At 40.9% G+C, this 15,729-nt stretch overlaps 1 protein-coding gene across 3 annotated transcripts in view; it reads right to left on the bottom strand.

Moving 5' to 3' along the window:
- The window catches only part of LOC109908129 (FERM domain-containing protein 4B-like), a 30,508-nt gene extending 17,981 nt beyond the window's left edge, over positions 1–12,527 (bottom strand). For 2 of the 3 annotated variants that reach the window (XM_031794391.1, XM_031794392.1), the window contains exon 1: positions 12,310–12,527. The gene's annotated coding sequence lies outside the window, so the exon portion shown is untranslated. The remainder of the gene's footprint in view (positions 1–12,309) is intronic. The other variant, XM_020506632.2, reaches the window with a different exon arrangement.
- Between the last annotated feature and the right edge of the window lie 3,202 nt (positions 12,528–15,729).

Genomic DNA, 15,729 nt, shown 5'->3' with positions numbered 1-15,729 from the left:
GCAGAAAACTTGAATTCTTGTTAATCTAACTTCACTATCCAATTTACAGTAGCTATTACAGTGAAATAATACCATGCTATTGTTTGAGGAGAGTGCACAGTTATGAACTTGAAAATGTATTAATAAACCAATTAGGCACATTTGGGCAGTCTTGATATAAAATGTTGAACAGAAATACAATGGTTCATTGGATCAGTCTAAAACATTGCACATACACTGCTGCTCTCTAGTGGTCAAAATCTAAATTGCACCTGGGCTGAAATAATACATTATGGCCTTTCTGTTGCATTTCAAAGATGATGGTACAAGAAATATGTTTGTATTATCTTTTACCAGATCTAATGTGTTATATTCTCCTACATTAATTTAACATTTCCAGAAACATCAAAGTGTTTCCTTTCAAATGGTATCAAGAATACCATATCCTTGCATCAGGTCCTGAGCTATAGGCAGTTAGATTTGGGTATGTCATTTTAGATGAAAATTGAAAAAAAGGGGCGGATCCTTAAGCTGATTTCAGTACTGAATTAAATATTAGCACTACATTTTAAAAACATGTCTATCTTTATTTCCAAAACACAATTAAACTAAATCACTAAATCATCACTTTTTTTGTCTTTTAATCCTTTGAAGCATCTTTTAACATAGGCTTAACAACTATCAAACACTCTGTACTTTTTTTTACATAGACCAGGCCCTGTTGTTGCCTCATATCCAATCGAAAAATGCCTTGCATTACGCCTGTGAAGAAAACACTTCAATTTGCTCAACTTGCCATGGGCTCAACCATTGGCTATATTTGACTATATTAACCCACACAGCTACAAGGATGCACTTTCATGCTAGGTTTAGAACTTCATAATGAAGCTTATAGAAACCCCAACTGAGGTTTACAGCCATTTTAAAATGATCTACTTTTGTTTAGATACAAGCATCATGAACCCTCTAACACAATAAATTAATTTTTGGACCTAACTTTCTACCACTTTTTTCATGTGATTTCTTCCATCACAGACTCCATGAAATTATGACATCTACCTAAATATTGAGCAAATTATACATTTTTTGTATGGTTTCATAGAAATAAGGGTGGCTCAACTTACCCCTTTGGCTCACCTTACCCCACTCTTCCCCCAAAATCCTTTTGTAGCACTTAAAAACGTAAAATACATACACATACTCCAAAAACAATCAACACCACACCTGACTCTAATCTGTGTCCACCAAATTATGGCATGAAGTGCTAAAATATAAAATATACAACCTGCAATGGCTCACAAAACATTCTCAATATCACATATAGTAGTTACAGGTAACACTAAAGCAGGCAAAGACACACACCTCCACCAGCCCTGTCCTCTAACAGCCCTATACTGTAAATGACAGATGAAGTCCTACTGATCTATAAAGTGCTGCTGTACCTGGTAGAGTTCCCCTGGGAGGACACACGTCTGAACACATCCCTGTCCAGAGCTCATCATCCCTAGCATGTAGCCCTTCTTCCTCAAGATCCACACACTGACAACCAGCACAAAGCGAGCACCTCTGACCAACAGCTTGTCCATACTGCACGCTAGCTAACACCCAGCCGGGCTTTGGCTTGGCTGTCCCTGCTCTGCAACGCCTGATACCTACCAAACCCAAGTCTGGCTGGGTTGGTTTGCGTAACAATATCATTGATATGTGCTGCTAACCCATTGAGCTAAGGCACGTCTGGGTCAGATGCTAGACTACAGACTTTTCTTTCAGAGCCCTGCTTCTGCTAAGCCTGAGGGAAAATGGGTCAGCCAGGAGACGTGGTGCAGGTGACTCCTATTGTATCCAAATCATTTATGCTCTAGGAAACATAGAGCATGAGGAAACCAAGGTGTTGGATACCAGACAGTAATACCGCCTCTGTCTCAGACAAATCTAATAATACATTTTGTATAGCGCATTTCATTACATAAAATAATCTCAAAGAGACTAAAAAGCTAAACCAACAACCAACTAATTTAAATTGAGATGGTAGAGATGGAGATTGAATGTCTCTATTTGGCTTTGGATGAAAGGCTGGGAGTTGAAGCAGTTCGGGTAGGAAAGTCATAATTAACAAATCAAATGTTAATTAATCATTCAATTAAGGGGTCTGATTTAAAGGCCCTGTAACACTGACAATGTGATCAATTAGAAAAAAATAGGATCTAATGTTAAATATGCACATTCAATGGATCCAATTAATTTTGCATGACTGCATGTCACTCACAGAGACCTACAGTATTTGTCACAGTGCACTGACATTGTTATGCCACTATTATAGCAGCAGGATGTCTAGTGTATTTGTGATGACAATGCCATCGTGCTTTAATGTGTGCAGATTGCAGAACCAGCTGCCAGGAGCTGGACAGTTGTAGCTATTACATTTTCAGAATTAGATGGGTCATAGTGATTTGTCACTACAGTGAGTATTCTATGTGGGCAGAAAATGTCAAAAAAATGTTTCTTACTTAAGGCCCTCATGTGCATGAACATGTGAGGATTCATTTCCAATGTGTACTTGGAGTATCAGCCAATTTAATTGAATGAGCGTTTTGTGATTGGTTTTCCCACATTTAACATTTGGACAGTGGGAAATGTCAAATCCTCTCAACATGATCTAATTTTATCACTCTGGACAGAGCTTTCCACAAGATTTTCCAGATGCACAGATCTAGGAGCTAAACGCTAACTTTTATGTCACTTCTAAATTCTATTTCACTTTTCTTTAAGGATGTTTATAGCCAACCCATCCTCATATCAAGTCCCGTTGAGATTCAGCCTGTAGATACTGTAGCAATAATATTTGCACGTATAACTATATAAAGTCCATTTATGCTAATGCATGAGATGATAATGATATTGATTTATTGACTGGAATATTGATTCCAGTTTTCCAGTGTTGTGTTTATCCAAGACCACTGACACTGCTTAGTCAACCAAACACATTACATTCAACAGCTCTCAAGAAAACACCACTTGCCTTCAGACATGCAATTAATCCCACGTGGCAGAGATGTAGCGGGACATGATGAAAGAAGTGTAAAGGCTTTCTGTGTGTCTTTGGAGCCAGACTGCTGTCTGAGAAGTTGGCCACAGGCAATGGGCATGGGACTATAAGGAATAGGGCCTAGGAGCCTGGGTGATATGGAGAGCTTGTCATGGATGGCCTGTTACGGATTGGCGCTGGCCCTCTGCACTAATATCAACTGTGTTAAGTGGATCTAAACATTACCCTCTTATAATGCTTGACTTGCATATATGTCATCATAAATGTCTTGCTTCACATAACGTTATCAACAATGGCACTTTCACATGGCAGTTTGTAATGATTATAGATTACGTGACAATGATGATGAGGTTTAATGACAGGCTAAGTATTCAGGCATATTGTTGCATGAACCAGTATCTGAGCAAAAGTGACGATGAATATGACGAGATCTCCTCTCTGCCCAGAAAGCTTCCATTCATCTTCCCATTAGACAGCTCTGCAAGCGTTATAATGTTAAAATAATTGTTTTACACACCAAATATGCCTGGCCTGCCTGCAACTATCCTCATTTACTGCCGCCACACCCAGCATGTACTTCCAAGAAAGGTCTAAATAAAAATGGTCAAGCAACCCCCCAAAAAAGGTATGGATTGTTTTTGACCGGAAGAGGTGTGTCTTCCGGTCAAAAACAATACATTCATATTTTTCCGGTTGCTTGTACATTTTGATTTAGACCTGTTTTAGAAGTACATACCAGGTGTGACGGCAGTAAATCACATGAAACGGCTGGTTTTGTCATCATGGCCTGGCTGCACCTCCTCTTATCTCGGTTTCCTGGCTTCATGCATTATTGATGAAACCTGGTCTCGCACGCCAGCCCACGTCTGCTCTTTAGACTTATATACTTGTCCTCTGCACATGGTTTAGATATGTATTGTGACGCAGGGCTAAATGATCTCTTGATTCCTTTATACACATTTCCATGATCAGGTTGACATTTCCTGGAGTCATACTGCAAAGCAATCTATAAGACTTAGTCTATGTTTTTGTGGTAATTTGCCTTGATGTGTCAAGGGTGGATTTGACAACTTTAGTTCAGTAAAAACTCATTAGAAACTGAATGAGTTAACATCAGGGTTCCCACTCCAAAAGAAAACCAAACACTCTTAAGCAGCCAAAACAATGTCTTCCTGTGATTTCAGGTGTCTGTAAACAGCCTACTAAACAGGATACCCAGCTCCAATTCTATCAAGCCAGGGTGACCTCAATGTAATCAAGTAGTTTTCCATTCAGTCACAACACTCTTTTCAGCTAGGGCACCACAAAACCTCTCCGGTGTTGTGACACGAGACCACTTGTTGGTTGCTTGGGAAGGAAATTACCCAAAAGCAACTTGTAACTTGCATCTTTGACTTCTGCTGATGACTGGTCATGACCTCCAGCACCATAGCTAACCTCTAGGTAAGGCTACACAGAGCAGCAGTATTTGAGGGGAGGCTGAGACACCTGTTCCCCCAGGCTTAGTGCCTTCTGGGATCCTGAGGCAGTGAGTTGATAGGAGTGGTGTTTGGAATTCTACCATATCTGATTTCTCCTTTGGCCAAATTTTGTCATTGGTAAAATATAATGACCATGGCCTTCATCTAGCTGGAAACTGCTGATTTTTTTAATGGAATATCTACATAGGAGTTCAGAGGCCCATTATCAGCAACCATCACTCCTGTGTTCCAATGGCACATTGTGTTAGCTAATCCAAGTTAATAATTTTAAAAGGCTAATTGATCATTAGAAAACCCTTTTGCAATTATGTTAGCGCAGCTGAAAATGTTGTGATGATTAAAGAAGCAGTAAAACTGGCCTTCTTTAGTCTAGTTGAGTATCTGGAGCATCAGCATTTGTGGGTTCGATTACAGTGTCACGATCGTCGTAAGAAACGGACTGGCCGCTCTGGCGGATCTTGGCTGAATGGCGGCTCTGGAGGATCCTGGCTGACTGGCGGCTCTGGAGGATCCTGGCTGACTGGCAGAGACAACAATTAACACCTGCCTCTGATTGAGAACCATATCAGGCCAAACACAGAAAAGACAAACTAGACATCCAACATAGAATGCCCACCCAGCTCACATCCTGACCAACACTAAAACAAGGAAACACAAAAGAACTATGATCAGAACGTGACATACAAGCTCAAAATGGCTAGAAACATAGCACTTTCTTCTGAAACTAGTCAGTTTATTCTTGTTCTGTGAAATGAAGGCTATTTGAATGAAGGCCAGTTGAGAACAAGTTCTCATTTACAACTGTGACCTGGCCAAGATAAAGCAAACCAGTGTGACACAAACAACAACACAGAGTTACACATGGAATAAACAAACGTACAGTCAATAACACAATAGGGGAAAAATCTATATACATTGTGTGCAAATGAGGTAAGATAACGGAGGTAAGGCAATAAATAGGCCATAGTGGCGAAGTAATTACAATTTAGCAATTAAACACTGGAGTGATAGATGTGCAGAAGATGCATGTGAAAGTTGAGATACTGGGGTGCAAAGGAGCAAAATATAAATAACAATATGGGGATGAGGTAGTTGGATGGGCTATTTACAGATGGGCTATGTACAGATGCAGTGGTCTGTGAGCTGCTCTGACAGGTGATGCTTAAAGTTAGTGAGGGAGATATGAGTCTCCAGCTTCAGTGATTTTTGCAGTTCGTTCCAGTCATTGTCAGTAGAGAACTGGAAGGAAAGGCGGCCAAAGGAGGAATAGGCTTTGGGGGTGACCAGTGAAATACAGTGGGGCAAAAAAGTATTTAGTCAGCCACCAATTGTGCAAGTTCTCCCACTTAAAAAGATGAGAGAGGCCTGTAATTTTCATCATAGGTACACTTCAACTATGACAGACAAAATGAGAAAATAAAATCCAGAAAATCACATTGTATGATTTTTAGTGAATTTATTTGCAAATTATGGTGGAAAATAAGTATTTGGTCAATAACAAAAGTTTATCTCAATACTTTGTTATATACCCTTTGTTGGCAATGACAGAGGTCAAACCTTTTCTGTAAGTCTTCACAAGGTTTTCACACACTGTTGCTGGTATTTTGGCCCATTCCTCCATGCAAATCTCCTCTAGAGCAGTGATGTTTTGGGGCTGTTGCTGGGCAACACGGACTTTCAACTCCCTCCAAAGATTTTCTATGGGGTTGAGATCTGGAGACTGGCTAGGCCACTCCAGGACCTTGAAATGCTTCTTACGAAGCCACTCCTTCATTGCCCGGGCGGTGTGTTTGGGATCATTGTCATGCTGAAAGACCCAGCCACGTTTCATCTTCAATGCCCTTGCTGATGGAAGGAGGTTTTCACTCAAACTCTCACGATACATGGCCCCATTCATTCTTTCCTTTACACAGATCGGTCGTCCTGGTCCCTTTGCAGAAAAACAGCCCCAAAGCTTGATATTTCCACCCCCATGCTTCACAGTAGGTATGGTGTTCTTTTGATGCAACTCAGCATTCTTTGTCCTCCAAACACGACGAGTTGAGTTTTTACCAAAAAGTTATATTTTGGTTTCATCTGACCATATGACATTCTCCCAATCTTCTTCTGGATCATCCAAATGCTCTCTAGCAAACTTCAGACGGGCCTGGACATGTACTGGCTTAAGCAGGGGGACACGTCTGGCACTGCAGGATTTGAGTCCCTGGCGGCGTAGTGTGTTACTGATGGTAGGCTTTGTTACTTCGGTCCCAGCTCTCTGCAGGTCATTCACTAGTTCCCCCCGTGTGGTTCTGGGATTTTTGCTCACCGTTCCTGTGATCATTTTGACCCCACGGGGTGAGATCTTGCATGGAGCCCCAGATCGAGGGAGATTATCAGTGGTCTTGTATGTCTTCCATTTCCTAATAATTGCTCCCACAGTTGATTTCTTCAAGCCAAGCTGCTTACCTATTGCAGATTCAGTCTTCCCAGCCTGGTGCAGGTCTACAATTTTGTTTCTGGTGTCCTTTGACAGCTCTTTGGTCTTGGCCATAGTGGAGTTTGGAGTGTGACTGTTTGAGGTTGTGGACAGGTGTCTTTTATATTGATAACAAGTTCAAACAGGTGCCATTAATACAGGTAACGATTGGAGGACAGAGGAGCCTCTTAAATAAGAAGTTCTGTGAGGTCTGTTCTACAGGTCTGTGAGAGCCAGAAATCTTGCATGTTTGTAGGTGACCAAATACTTATTTTCCACGATAATTTGCAAATAAACTCTTTAAAAATCCTTCAATGTGATTTTCTGTTTTTTCTTTCTCATTTTGTCTGTCATAGTTGAAGTGTACATATGATGAAAATTACAGGCCTCTCTCATCTTTTTAAGTGGGAGAACATGCACAATTGGTGGCTGACTAAATACTTTTTTGCCCCACTGTATACCTGTGGGAGCACGTGCTACGAGTGGGTGCTGCTATAGTGACCAGTGAGCTGAGATAAGGCGGCACTTTACTTAGCAAAGACTTATAGATGACCTGGAGCCAATGGGTTTGGCGACGAATATGAAGCGAGGGCCAGCCAACGAGAGCATACAGGTCGCAGTGGTGGGTAGTATATGGGGCTTTGGTGACAAAACGGATGGCACTGTGATAGACTGCATCCAATTTGCTGAGTAGAGTGTTGGAGGCTATTTTATAAATGACATCACCGATGTCAAGGATCGGTAGGATAGTCAGTTTTACGAGGGTATGTTTGGCAGCATGAGTGAAGGATGCTTTGTTGCGAAATAGGAAGCCGATTCTAGATTTGATTTTGGATTGGAGATTCTTAATGAGTCTGGAAGTAGAGTTTACAGTCTAACCAGACACCTAGGCATTTGTAATTGTCCACAAATTATGTCAGAACCGTCCAGAGTAGTGATGCTGGATGGGCAGGCAGGTGTGGGCAGCGATCGGTTGAAGAGCATGCATTTAGTTGTACTTGTATTTAAGAGCAGTTGGAGGCCACTGAAGGAGAGTTGTATGACATTGAAGCTTGTCTGGAGGTTAGTTAACACAGTGTCCAAAGAAGGGACATAAGTATACAGAATGGTGTCGTCTGCGTAGAGGTGGATCAGAGAATCACCAGCAGCAAGAGCAACATCATTGATGTATACAGAGAAAAGAGTCAGCCTGAGAATTTAACCCTGTGGTACCCCCATACAGACTGCCAGAGGTCCTGACAACAGGCCCTCCGATTTGACACACTGAACTCTGTCTGAGAAGTAGTTGGTGAACCAGGCGAGGCAGTCGTTTGAGAAACGAAGGCTGTTGAGTCTGCCGATAAGAATGTGGTGATTGACAGAGTCGAAAGCCTTGGCCAGGTCGATGAATACGGCTGCACAGATTTGTCTTTTATCGATGGCGGTTATGTTATCGTTTAGGACCTTGAGCATGGCTGAGGTGCACCCATGACCAGCTCGGAAACTAGATTGCATGGCGGAGAAGGTACGGTGGGATTCGAAATGGTCGGTGATCTGTTTGTTAACTTGGCTTTCGAAGACCTTAGAAAGGCAGGGTAGAATAGATATAGGTCTGTAACAGTTTGGGTCTAGAGTGTCTCCCCCTTTGAAGAGGGGGATGACCGTGGCAGCTTTCCAATCTTTGGGGATCTCAGACGATACGAAAGAGAGTTTGAACAGGCTAGTAATAGAGGTTGCAACAATTTCGGCTGATCATTTTAGAAAGAGAGGGTCCAGGTTGTCTAGCCCAGCCCAACATTAGAGTGTCTAGTTTGAGAAACAGACAAGTCCTCAACTGGCAGCTTCATTAAATACTACCCGCAAAACACCTGTCTTAACGTCAACAGTGAAGAGGCGACTCCGGGATGCTGGCCTTCTATTTTCTTTTTATTGGCCAGTCTGAGATTTGGCTTTTTCTTTGCAACTCTGCCTAGAATACCAGCATCCCGGAGTCGCCTCTTCACTGTTGACGTTGAGACTGGTGTTTTGCAACTACTGCAATCAAAGAGCACTCAGCACTGCACACTAACCATGCTGTCTACGCTGTCTAATCATGACAGCTGTAGTAGCAGTATTTTCAGAAGTAGTGGAAGTATTAGCACTAAGTAGTGGTTAAGGTAGCAGTAGAGGTAGTAGGCTAGTAGGAGTAGAAGTAAAGTAGTAGCAGCAGTAGTAGCAGTAGTAGTAGTAGTAGTAGTAGTAGTGGTAGTAGCAGTAGTAGCAGCAGTAGTAGTAGTAGTAGTAGTAGTAGTAGTAGTAGCGGTAGAAGCAGTAGTAGTAGGAGTGGTAGTAGTAGTAGAAGTAATAGTATTGGTATTAGTAGTAGTAGTGGTAGTAGCAGTTGTAGTATAAACAGTAGTAGTAGTAGTAATAGTAGTAGTAGTAGTAGTAGCAGTAGTAGCAGCAGTAGTAGCAGTTGTAGTAGTAGTAGGGGTGGTAGGAGTAGTTGTATTATAAGTAGTAGTGGTAGTAGTAGTAGTAGTAGCAGTAGTAGTAGTGGTAGTAACAGTAGTAGCAGCAGTAGTAGCAGTAGTAGGAGTGGGAGTGGTATTAGTATTAGTAGTGGTAGTGGTAGTGGTAGTAGTAGTTGTAGTATAAGCAGTAGTAGTAGTAGTAGTAGTAGTAGTAGTGGTAGTAGTAGTTGTAGTATAAGTAGTAGTAGTAGTAATAGTAGTAGCAGTAATAGTTGTAGTACTAGTTGGAATTGTTGGAGTAACAGTAGTAGTGTAGTATTACTAGTAGTAGTAGTGGTAGTAATAGTAGTAGCAGCAGTACTAGTGGTAGTAGTAGTAGTAGTAGTTGTAGTATTAGTTGGGGTTGTTGGAGTAATAGTAGTAGTGTAGTATTAGTAGTAGAGTATTAGTAGTACCCGTAACTGTTGCTATCCCTTCACTACAGCTGCTATGCGACTAGAATGAAAAGCTGTTTCTCTATAGGGTGTCAGAAGCAGGTGCTGTAGTGAGGGGTATTTATGCCTACTGAAATGGACTACAACGTTGTATTATCTGGAGCTGCTGTGACTTTCTGCAGAGCCCTGGGGAAGGAGTGAAGCACTCAGTCACTGAGGAGCAGAGTAGAGATTGGGATATTAATCATGATGCAACGCTTGATGTGGGTAACAGAACTACGAATCACAAAGCTTTTATAGATGCTATCATCAAATGATAACATTGGCTGTCAAAACAATATTATCGTGACATGTAGCACTATTAATTTTATTGAAAATGAGCATTTACTGTCATCAGTTATAATAGGTACTAGCAAGAGCCGATAATCTGGAGTATGTAGAGTTATGGAGTAGAACAGGTGTGTGATTACCAATGAATGCTTGAGGATGAAGACTGAGGTAACACTTATGCAGTTTCATAGAATGTGTATACTTCCCTACCTATGGACTTGGAACAGTATTTATGTAACGTAACAATATTTAACTCTTCCAGGTTATGAATAAATGCAGGATAACCAGCCTTCCCAAAAATAATCCTCTCTTTAGACAGTGTTTCATGTAAATCCTCAGGAGATGTCAAGGTTCCTGAAAGGAAAACTGCCAACTGAGTGTCGTGGTGTGTTGCTCATCACCAGCATCAAACAGCCTCACAAACCATCTCTCATGTACTGAGGTACACTCACAAGAGGAAAATATGTAGAGGCAGTAAACTAGCAGAAGTATATGCCTACATGGTGTATGTTTACTGTTAAAGGTACAATGTATTATTTCAGTTTACTGTATATTTAGTTACCCACTTAAACAACACTTGTTTGTTATGACCCCTGTTGCTTGTTTCGAGGGGTCAGTCATTGCTTTATGTCGTGGGTTTTAAACAATGCTCCCCATCTCCAGTGGTGCTGCTTTGCATTACTCACCATACTGTTTTCAACAGGATATCCTGACCAACAACGGCAGGGGCCATCACAACGGGATAAGTCTCAGGATAGTGAAGTTCATCCACTTCCATTTAAAAAAAAAACATCCATCAAACTAGAAATTCCTGTTTACCATGCAGGCTGCCTAAAACTACGTCAAAAGCCTTTCTTTTCCTGAATCTCACAGAGAACATGACAAATAGTGACAACTTGTAGACAAATAGTGACAACACTATCATCACTATCAGTGATGGTTTTACTCTTCTTTCTTTGTTCTATTCACTGCAAGATCTGTACAGTGTAAAAAAAAAGTATTGAGAATTGAGTTTACTTTTTCAAATAGTTTTAACGAATTCACTACGTAGTCAATCGGTAACATCAGGCCAGAGCTGGCACTGCCACCTGTACCAGGACATTATACTGTATGCTGCTGTTTGCTTTGGCTGCTACTACACAGGTGACATGTTTCTAATGAAAATTATGGAGTGAGCCTGCTAGCTGCCTTAGAGCAGTCACTGACAACGTACAATGCAAAATAAAGGATGCAAATAATCCACAACTCTTTATGACTATCCACATGTAGCCTAAGTAGGCATACACAGCATGGACATACACCGCATGAACAAAAACAGATCGGTAAAACGGATAGACAGTATACTTGCAGAGTCAAATTATGTTGCTAATTAATCAACTGGACTTCGTTTCTGATGCTTATATATGAATTGAAATCGCTTACTGTATTTACTTACAACAGGCCTAATCCTAAAGATATTCTTTATGTAGATAAATAAAGCTACATAATCATTGCCTTAATATTAATGTACCCAATCCAATTTCTGTAAGGAAGCCTTCTTTCTGCACTGTATTCTTCCTCACTGACCAAACCCCGGTCCATATCGGTCCCTAACCGATCCCTTCTATACACTGCTGTTTAGTGCAGACTAGACTGGATAGCAAGGTGTGTCAGGCAGAATGCAAATGTATTATGTGTCTTATTTCATCATCAAAAACATATTTTAGTTTATTCCATTCACATAAAGAAAATTATTTACCAACTGTATACAGTAGGCTAATGACCCATTAAAACGTTGTATGCTAAAAAGGAACACGTATTTCACAATGGGGTAGGAACAATGACTAGGTTACTACTTACTGTACATTGGTGGTTATTTTCAGTCAAATGACAAACATGAGTCCCCGATTACAGAAAAAGCTAAATAAAAGTATATGAATTGGCATGATTCTTTTGTTGAAAGAAAAAAACACTGATGCCATATTGATAATACAATTACAATAGGATAGCCAAGCCTACAATGATATGATAAAGCCGATTAATTAATTGATCACTCGAGTGGGATCCCATTCCGACGCATGAATGACCTGGTATACTTTGTTCCCTGCACAGTTCAGAGAATACTCTCCCCATTATCGTTTATTGTCACGTTGTAATGGGACAGTCTTACCTTCGTTTTGGGCGTTTCCTTTTATTTCAGCTAGTTGGTTTCTTGAACCTAACATAGGTCTCCCCCAGCATATTGGAAACGCATTCAATGCATCCCTGTTACGTTTTCAGCAAAAGGAGGAGAGAGTCAGTGAACTGTATCGCTGTCAACTATTAGTAGCCTTCTCTCGTAGGGCTACTCGTGCACGCTTGCTTTCTTCCACGCTCACCACGCCTTCACCCCGCAATTATTTACGTGAAAGGAGATTTTAGCGCTCGCTGTCCTCAGCTACCGCGGCTGTACTGAACTGTACACAATGGGTCACAATATGCTCATTGCTGGTAATAAAGGTTAATGTTTTAGAATTAGACATGATGCAGACCCATGCGGAATACCATTTTTTTCTACCCAGGTATTATCGCAAACCTATCTACATGCCTATCAGGGTTTTACAATTATTATTATTATTGTAGCCAATTGTGGCCATTGTATAAATTAATGCATGTCCAAAATACTGTGTGTTGGCTGTGACATAAACCCCACCCATCCATTGCCTTCAAAAAAATCTATTCATCAACAATTAATAGGATTGAACTAAAGTGACATAAACTGCTCTATATTTCAGAAAATCTCAAATGTAAATCTCATGAAAGCAACCTGAGGCAATTTGTGGTTTATAACATGCTGCCAAGAAGAACCAGATCAAATAATCTCATTGTCGGGAGTGATCAGCCAATGATCATTGTCATCTTTTTGGGTTGCCTATGGTTTGTATCCAAAGACTGAAGATAATATCCAGGAGCCAAGACCAATATTTCTACCAGAACATTGGTCCCAAGATCCAGACACAGTGAGTTGAGACCATGACAATTTAAAAACCAAATGAATATGGTCTTGAGTGGTCTCAAGACCAAGACCATTAGGGACCCAGGGACCCTCCATTATATGTTAGCAAAAAAAAAACACACATATTGTCATCACGTGAATGATAATGAGAGGTAAAGGGTTTCAACATTTTAAAATGAATACGTTTGCTAGACAGTTTCAATATATATACACTACCGTTCAAAAGTTTGGGGTCACTTAGAAATGTTCTGGTTTTTGAAAGACATCAAATTGATCAGAAATACAGTATAGACATTGTTAATGTTGTAAATGACTATTAATATCTACATAGGTGTACAGAGGCCCATTATTAGCAACCATCACTCCTGTGTTCCACTGGCACGTTGTGTTAGCTAACACCAAGTTTATCATTATAAAAGGCTAACTGATCCTTAGAAAACCATTTTGCAATTATGTTAGCACAGCTGAAAACTGTTGTTCAGATTAAAGAAGCAATACAACTGGCCTTCTTTAGACTAGTTGAGTATCTGGAGCATCAGCATTTGTGGGTTCGATTACAGGTTCAAAATGGCCAGAAACATACAGTGCCTTGCGAAAGTATTCGGCCCCCTTGAACTTTGCGACCTTTTGCCACATTTCAGGCTTCAAACATAAAGATATAAAACTGTATTTTTTTGTGAAGAATCAACAACAAGTGGGACACAATCATGAAGTGGAACGACATTTATTTGATATTTCAAACTTTTTTAACAAATCAAAAACTGAAAAATTGGACGTGCAAAATTATTCAGCCCCTTTACTTTCAGTGCAGCAAACTCTCTCCAGAAGTTCAGTGAGGATCTCTGAATGATCCAATGTTGACCTAAATGACTAATGATGATAAATACAATCCACCTGTGTGTAATCAAGTCTCCGTATAAATGCACCTGCACTGTGATAGTCTCAGAGGTCCGTTAAAAGCGCAGAGAGCATCATGAAGAACAAGGAACACACCAGGCAGGTCCAAGATACTGTTGTGAAGAAGTTTAAAGCCGGATTTGGATACAAAAATATTTCCCAAGCTTTAAACATCCCAAGGAGCACTGTGCAAGCGATAATATTGAAATGGAAGTATCAGAGTATCAGACCACTGCAAATCTACCAAGACCTGGCCGTCCCTCTAAACTTTCAGCTCATACAAGGAGAAGACTGATCAGAGATGCAGCCAAGAGGCCCATGATCACTCTGGATGAACTGCAGAGATCTACAGCTGAGGTGGGAGACTCTGTCCATAGGACAACAATCAGTTGTATATTGCACAAATCTGGCCTTTATGGAAGAGTGGCAAGAAGAAAGCCATTTCTTAAAGATATCCATAAAAAGTGTCGTTTAAAGTTTGCCACAAGCCACCTGGGAGACACACCAAACATGTGGAAGAAGGTGCTCTGGTCAGATGAAACCAAAATGGAACTTTTTGGCAACAATGCAAAACGTTATGTTTGGCGTAAAAGAAACACAGCTCATCACCCTGACCACACCATCCCCACTGTCAAACATGGTGGTGGCAGCATCATGGTTTGGGCCTGCTTTTCTTCAGCAGGGACAGGGAAGATGGTTAAAATTGATGGGAAGATGGATGGAGCCAAATACAGGACCATTCTGGAAGAAAACCTGATGGAGTCTGCAAAAGACCTGAGACTGGGACGGAGATTTGTCTTCCAACAAGACAATGATCCAAAACATAAAGCAAAATCTACAATGGAATGGTTCAAAAATAAACATATCCAGGTGTTAGAATGGCCAAGTCAAAGTCCAGACCTGAATCCAATCGAGAATCTGTGGAAAGAACTGAAAACTGCTGTTCACAAATGCTCTCCATCCAACCTCACTGAGCTCGAGCTGTTTTGCAAGGAGGAATGGGAAAAAATGTCGGTCTCTCGATGTGCAAAACTGATAGAGACATACCCCAAGCGACTTACAGCTGTAATCGCAGCAAAAGGTGGCGCTACAAAGTATTAACTTAAGGGGGCAGAATAATTTTGCACGCCCAATTTTTCAGTTTTTGATTTGTTAAAAAAGTTTGAAATATCCCATAAATGTCGTTCCACTTCATGATTGTGTCCAAAGTTCAAGGGGGCCGAATACTTTCGCAAGGCACTGTAGCACTTTCTTCGTAAACTCGTCAGTCTATTCTTGTTCTGAGAAATGAAGGCTATTCCATGCAAAAAATTGCCAAGAAACTGAAGATCTCGTACAACGCCGTGTACTACTAACTTCACAGAAAAGCGCAAACTGGCCCTAACCAGAATAGAAAGAAGAGTGTGAGGCCCCGGTGCACAACTGAGCAAGAGGACAAGTACATTAGAGTGTCTAGTTTGAGAAACAGACACCTCGCAAGACCTCAACTGGCAACTTCATTAAATAGCACCCGCATAACACCAGTCTCAAAGTCAACAGTGAAGAGGCGACTCCGGGATGCTGGCCTTCTAGGCAGAGTTCCTCTGTCCAGTGCCTGTGTTCTTTTGCCCATCTTAATCTTTTATTTTTATTGACCAGTCTGAGATATGGCTTTTTCTTTGCAACTCTGCCTCAAAGGCCAGCATCCTGGAGTAACCT

Source organism: Oncorhynchus kisutch, linkage group LG17, assembly GCF_002021735.2.
Source record: "Oncorhynchus kisutch isolate 150728-3 linkage group LG17, Okis_V2, whole genome shotgun sequence".
Classification (NCBI taxonomy): Eukaryota; Metazoa; Chordata; class Actinopteri; order Salmoniformes; family Salmonidae; genus Oncorhynchus; species Oncorhynchus kisutch.
This window is presented reverse-complemented; position numbering and strand designations above follow the sequence as displayed.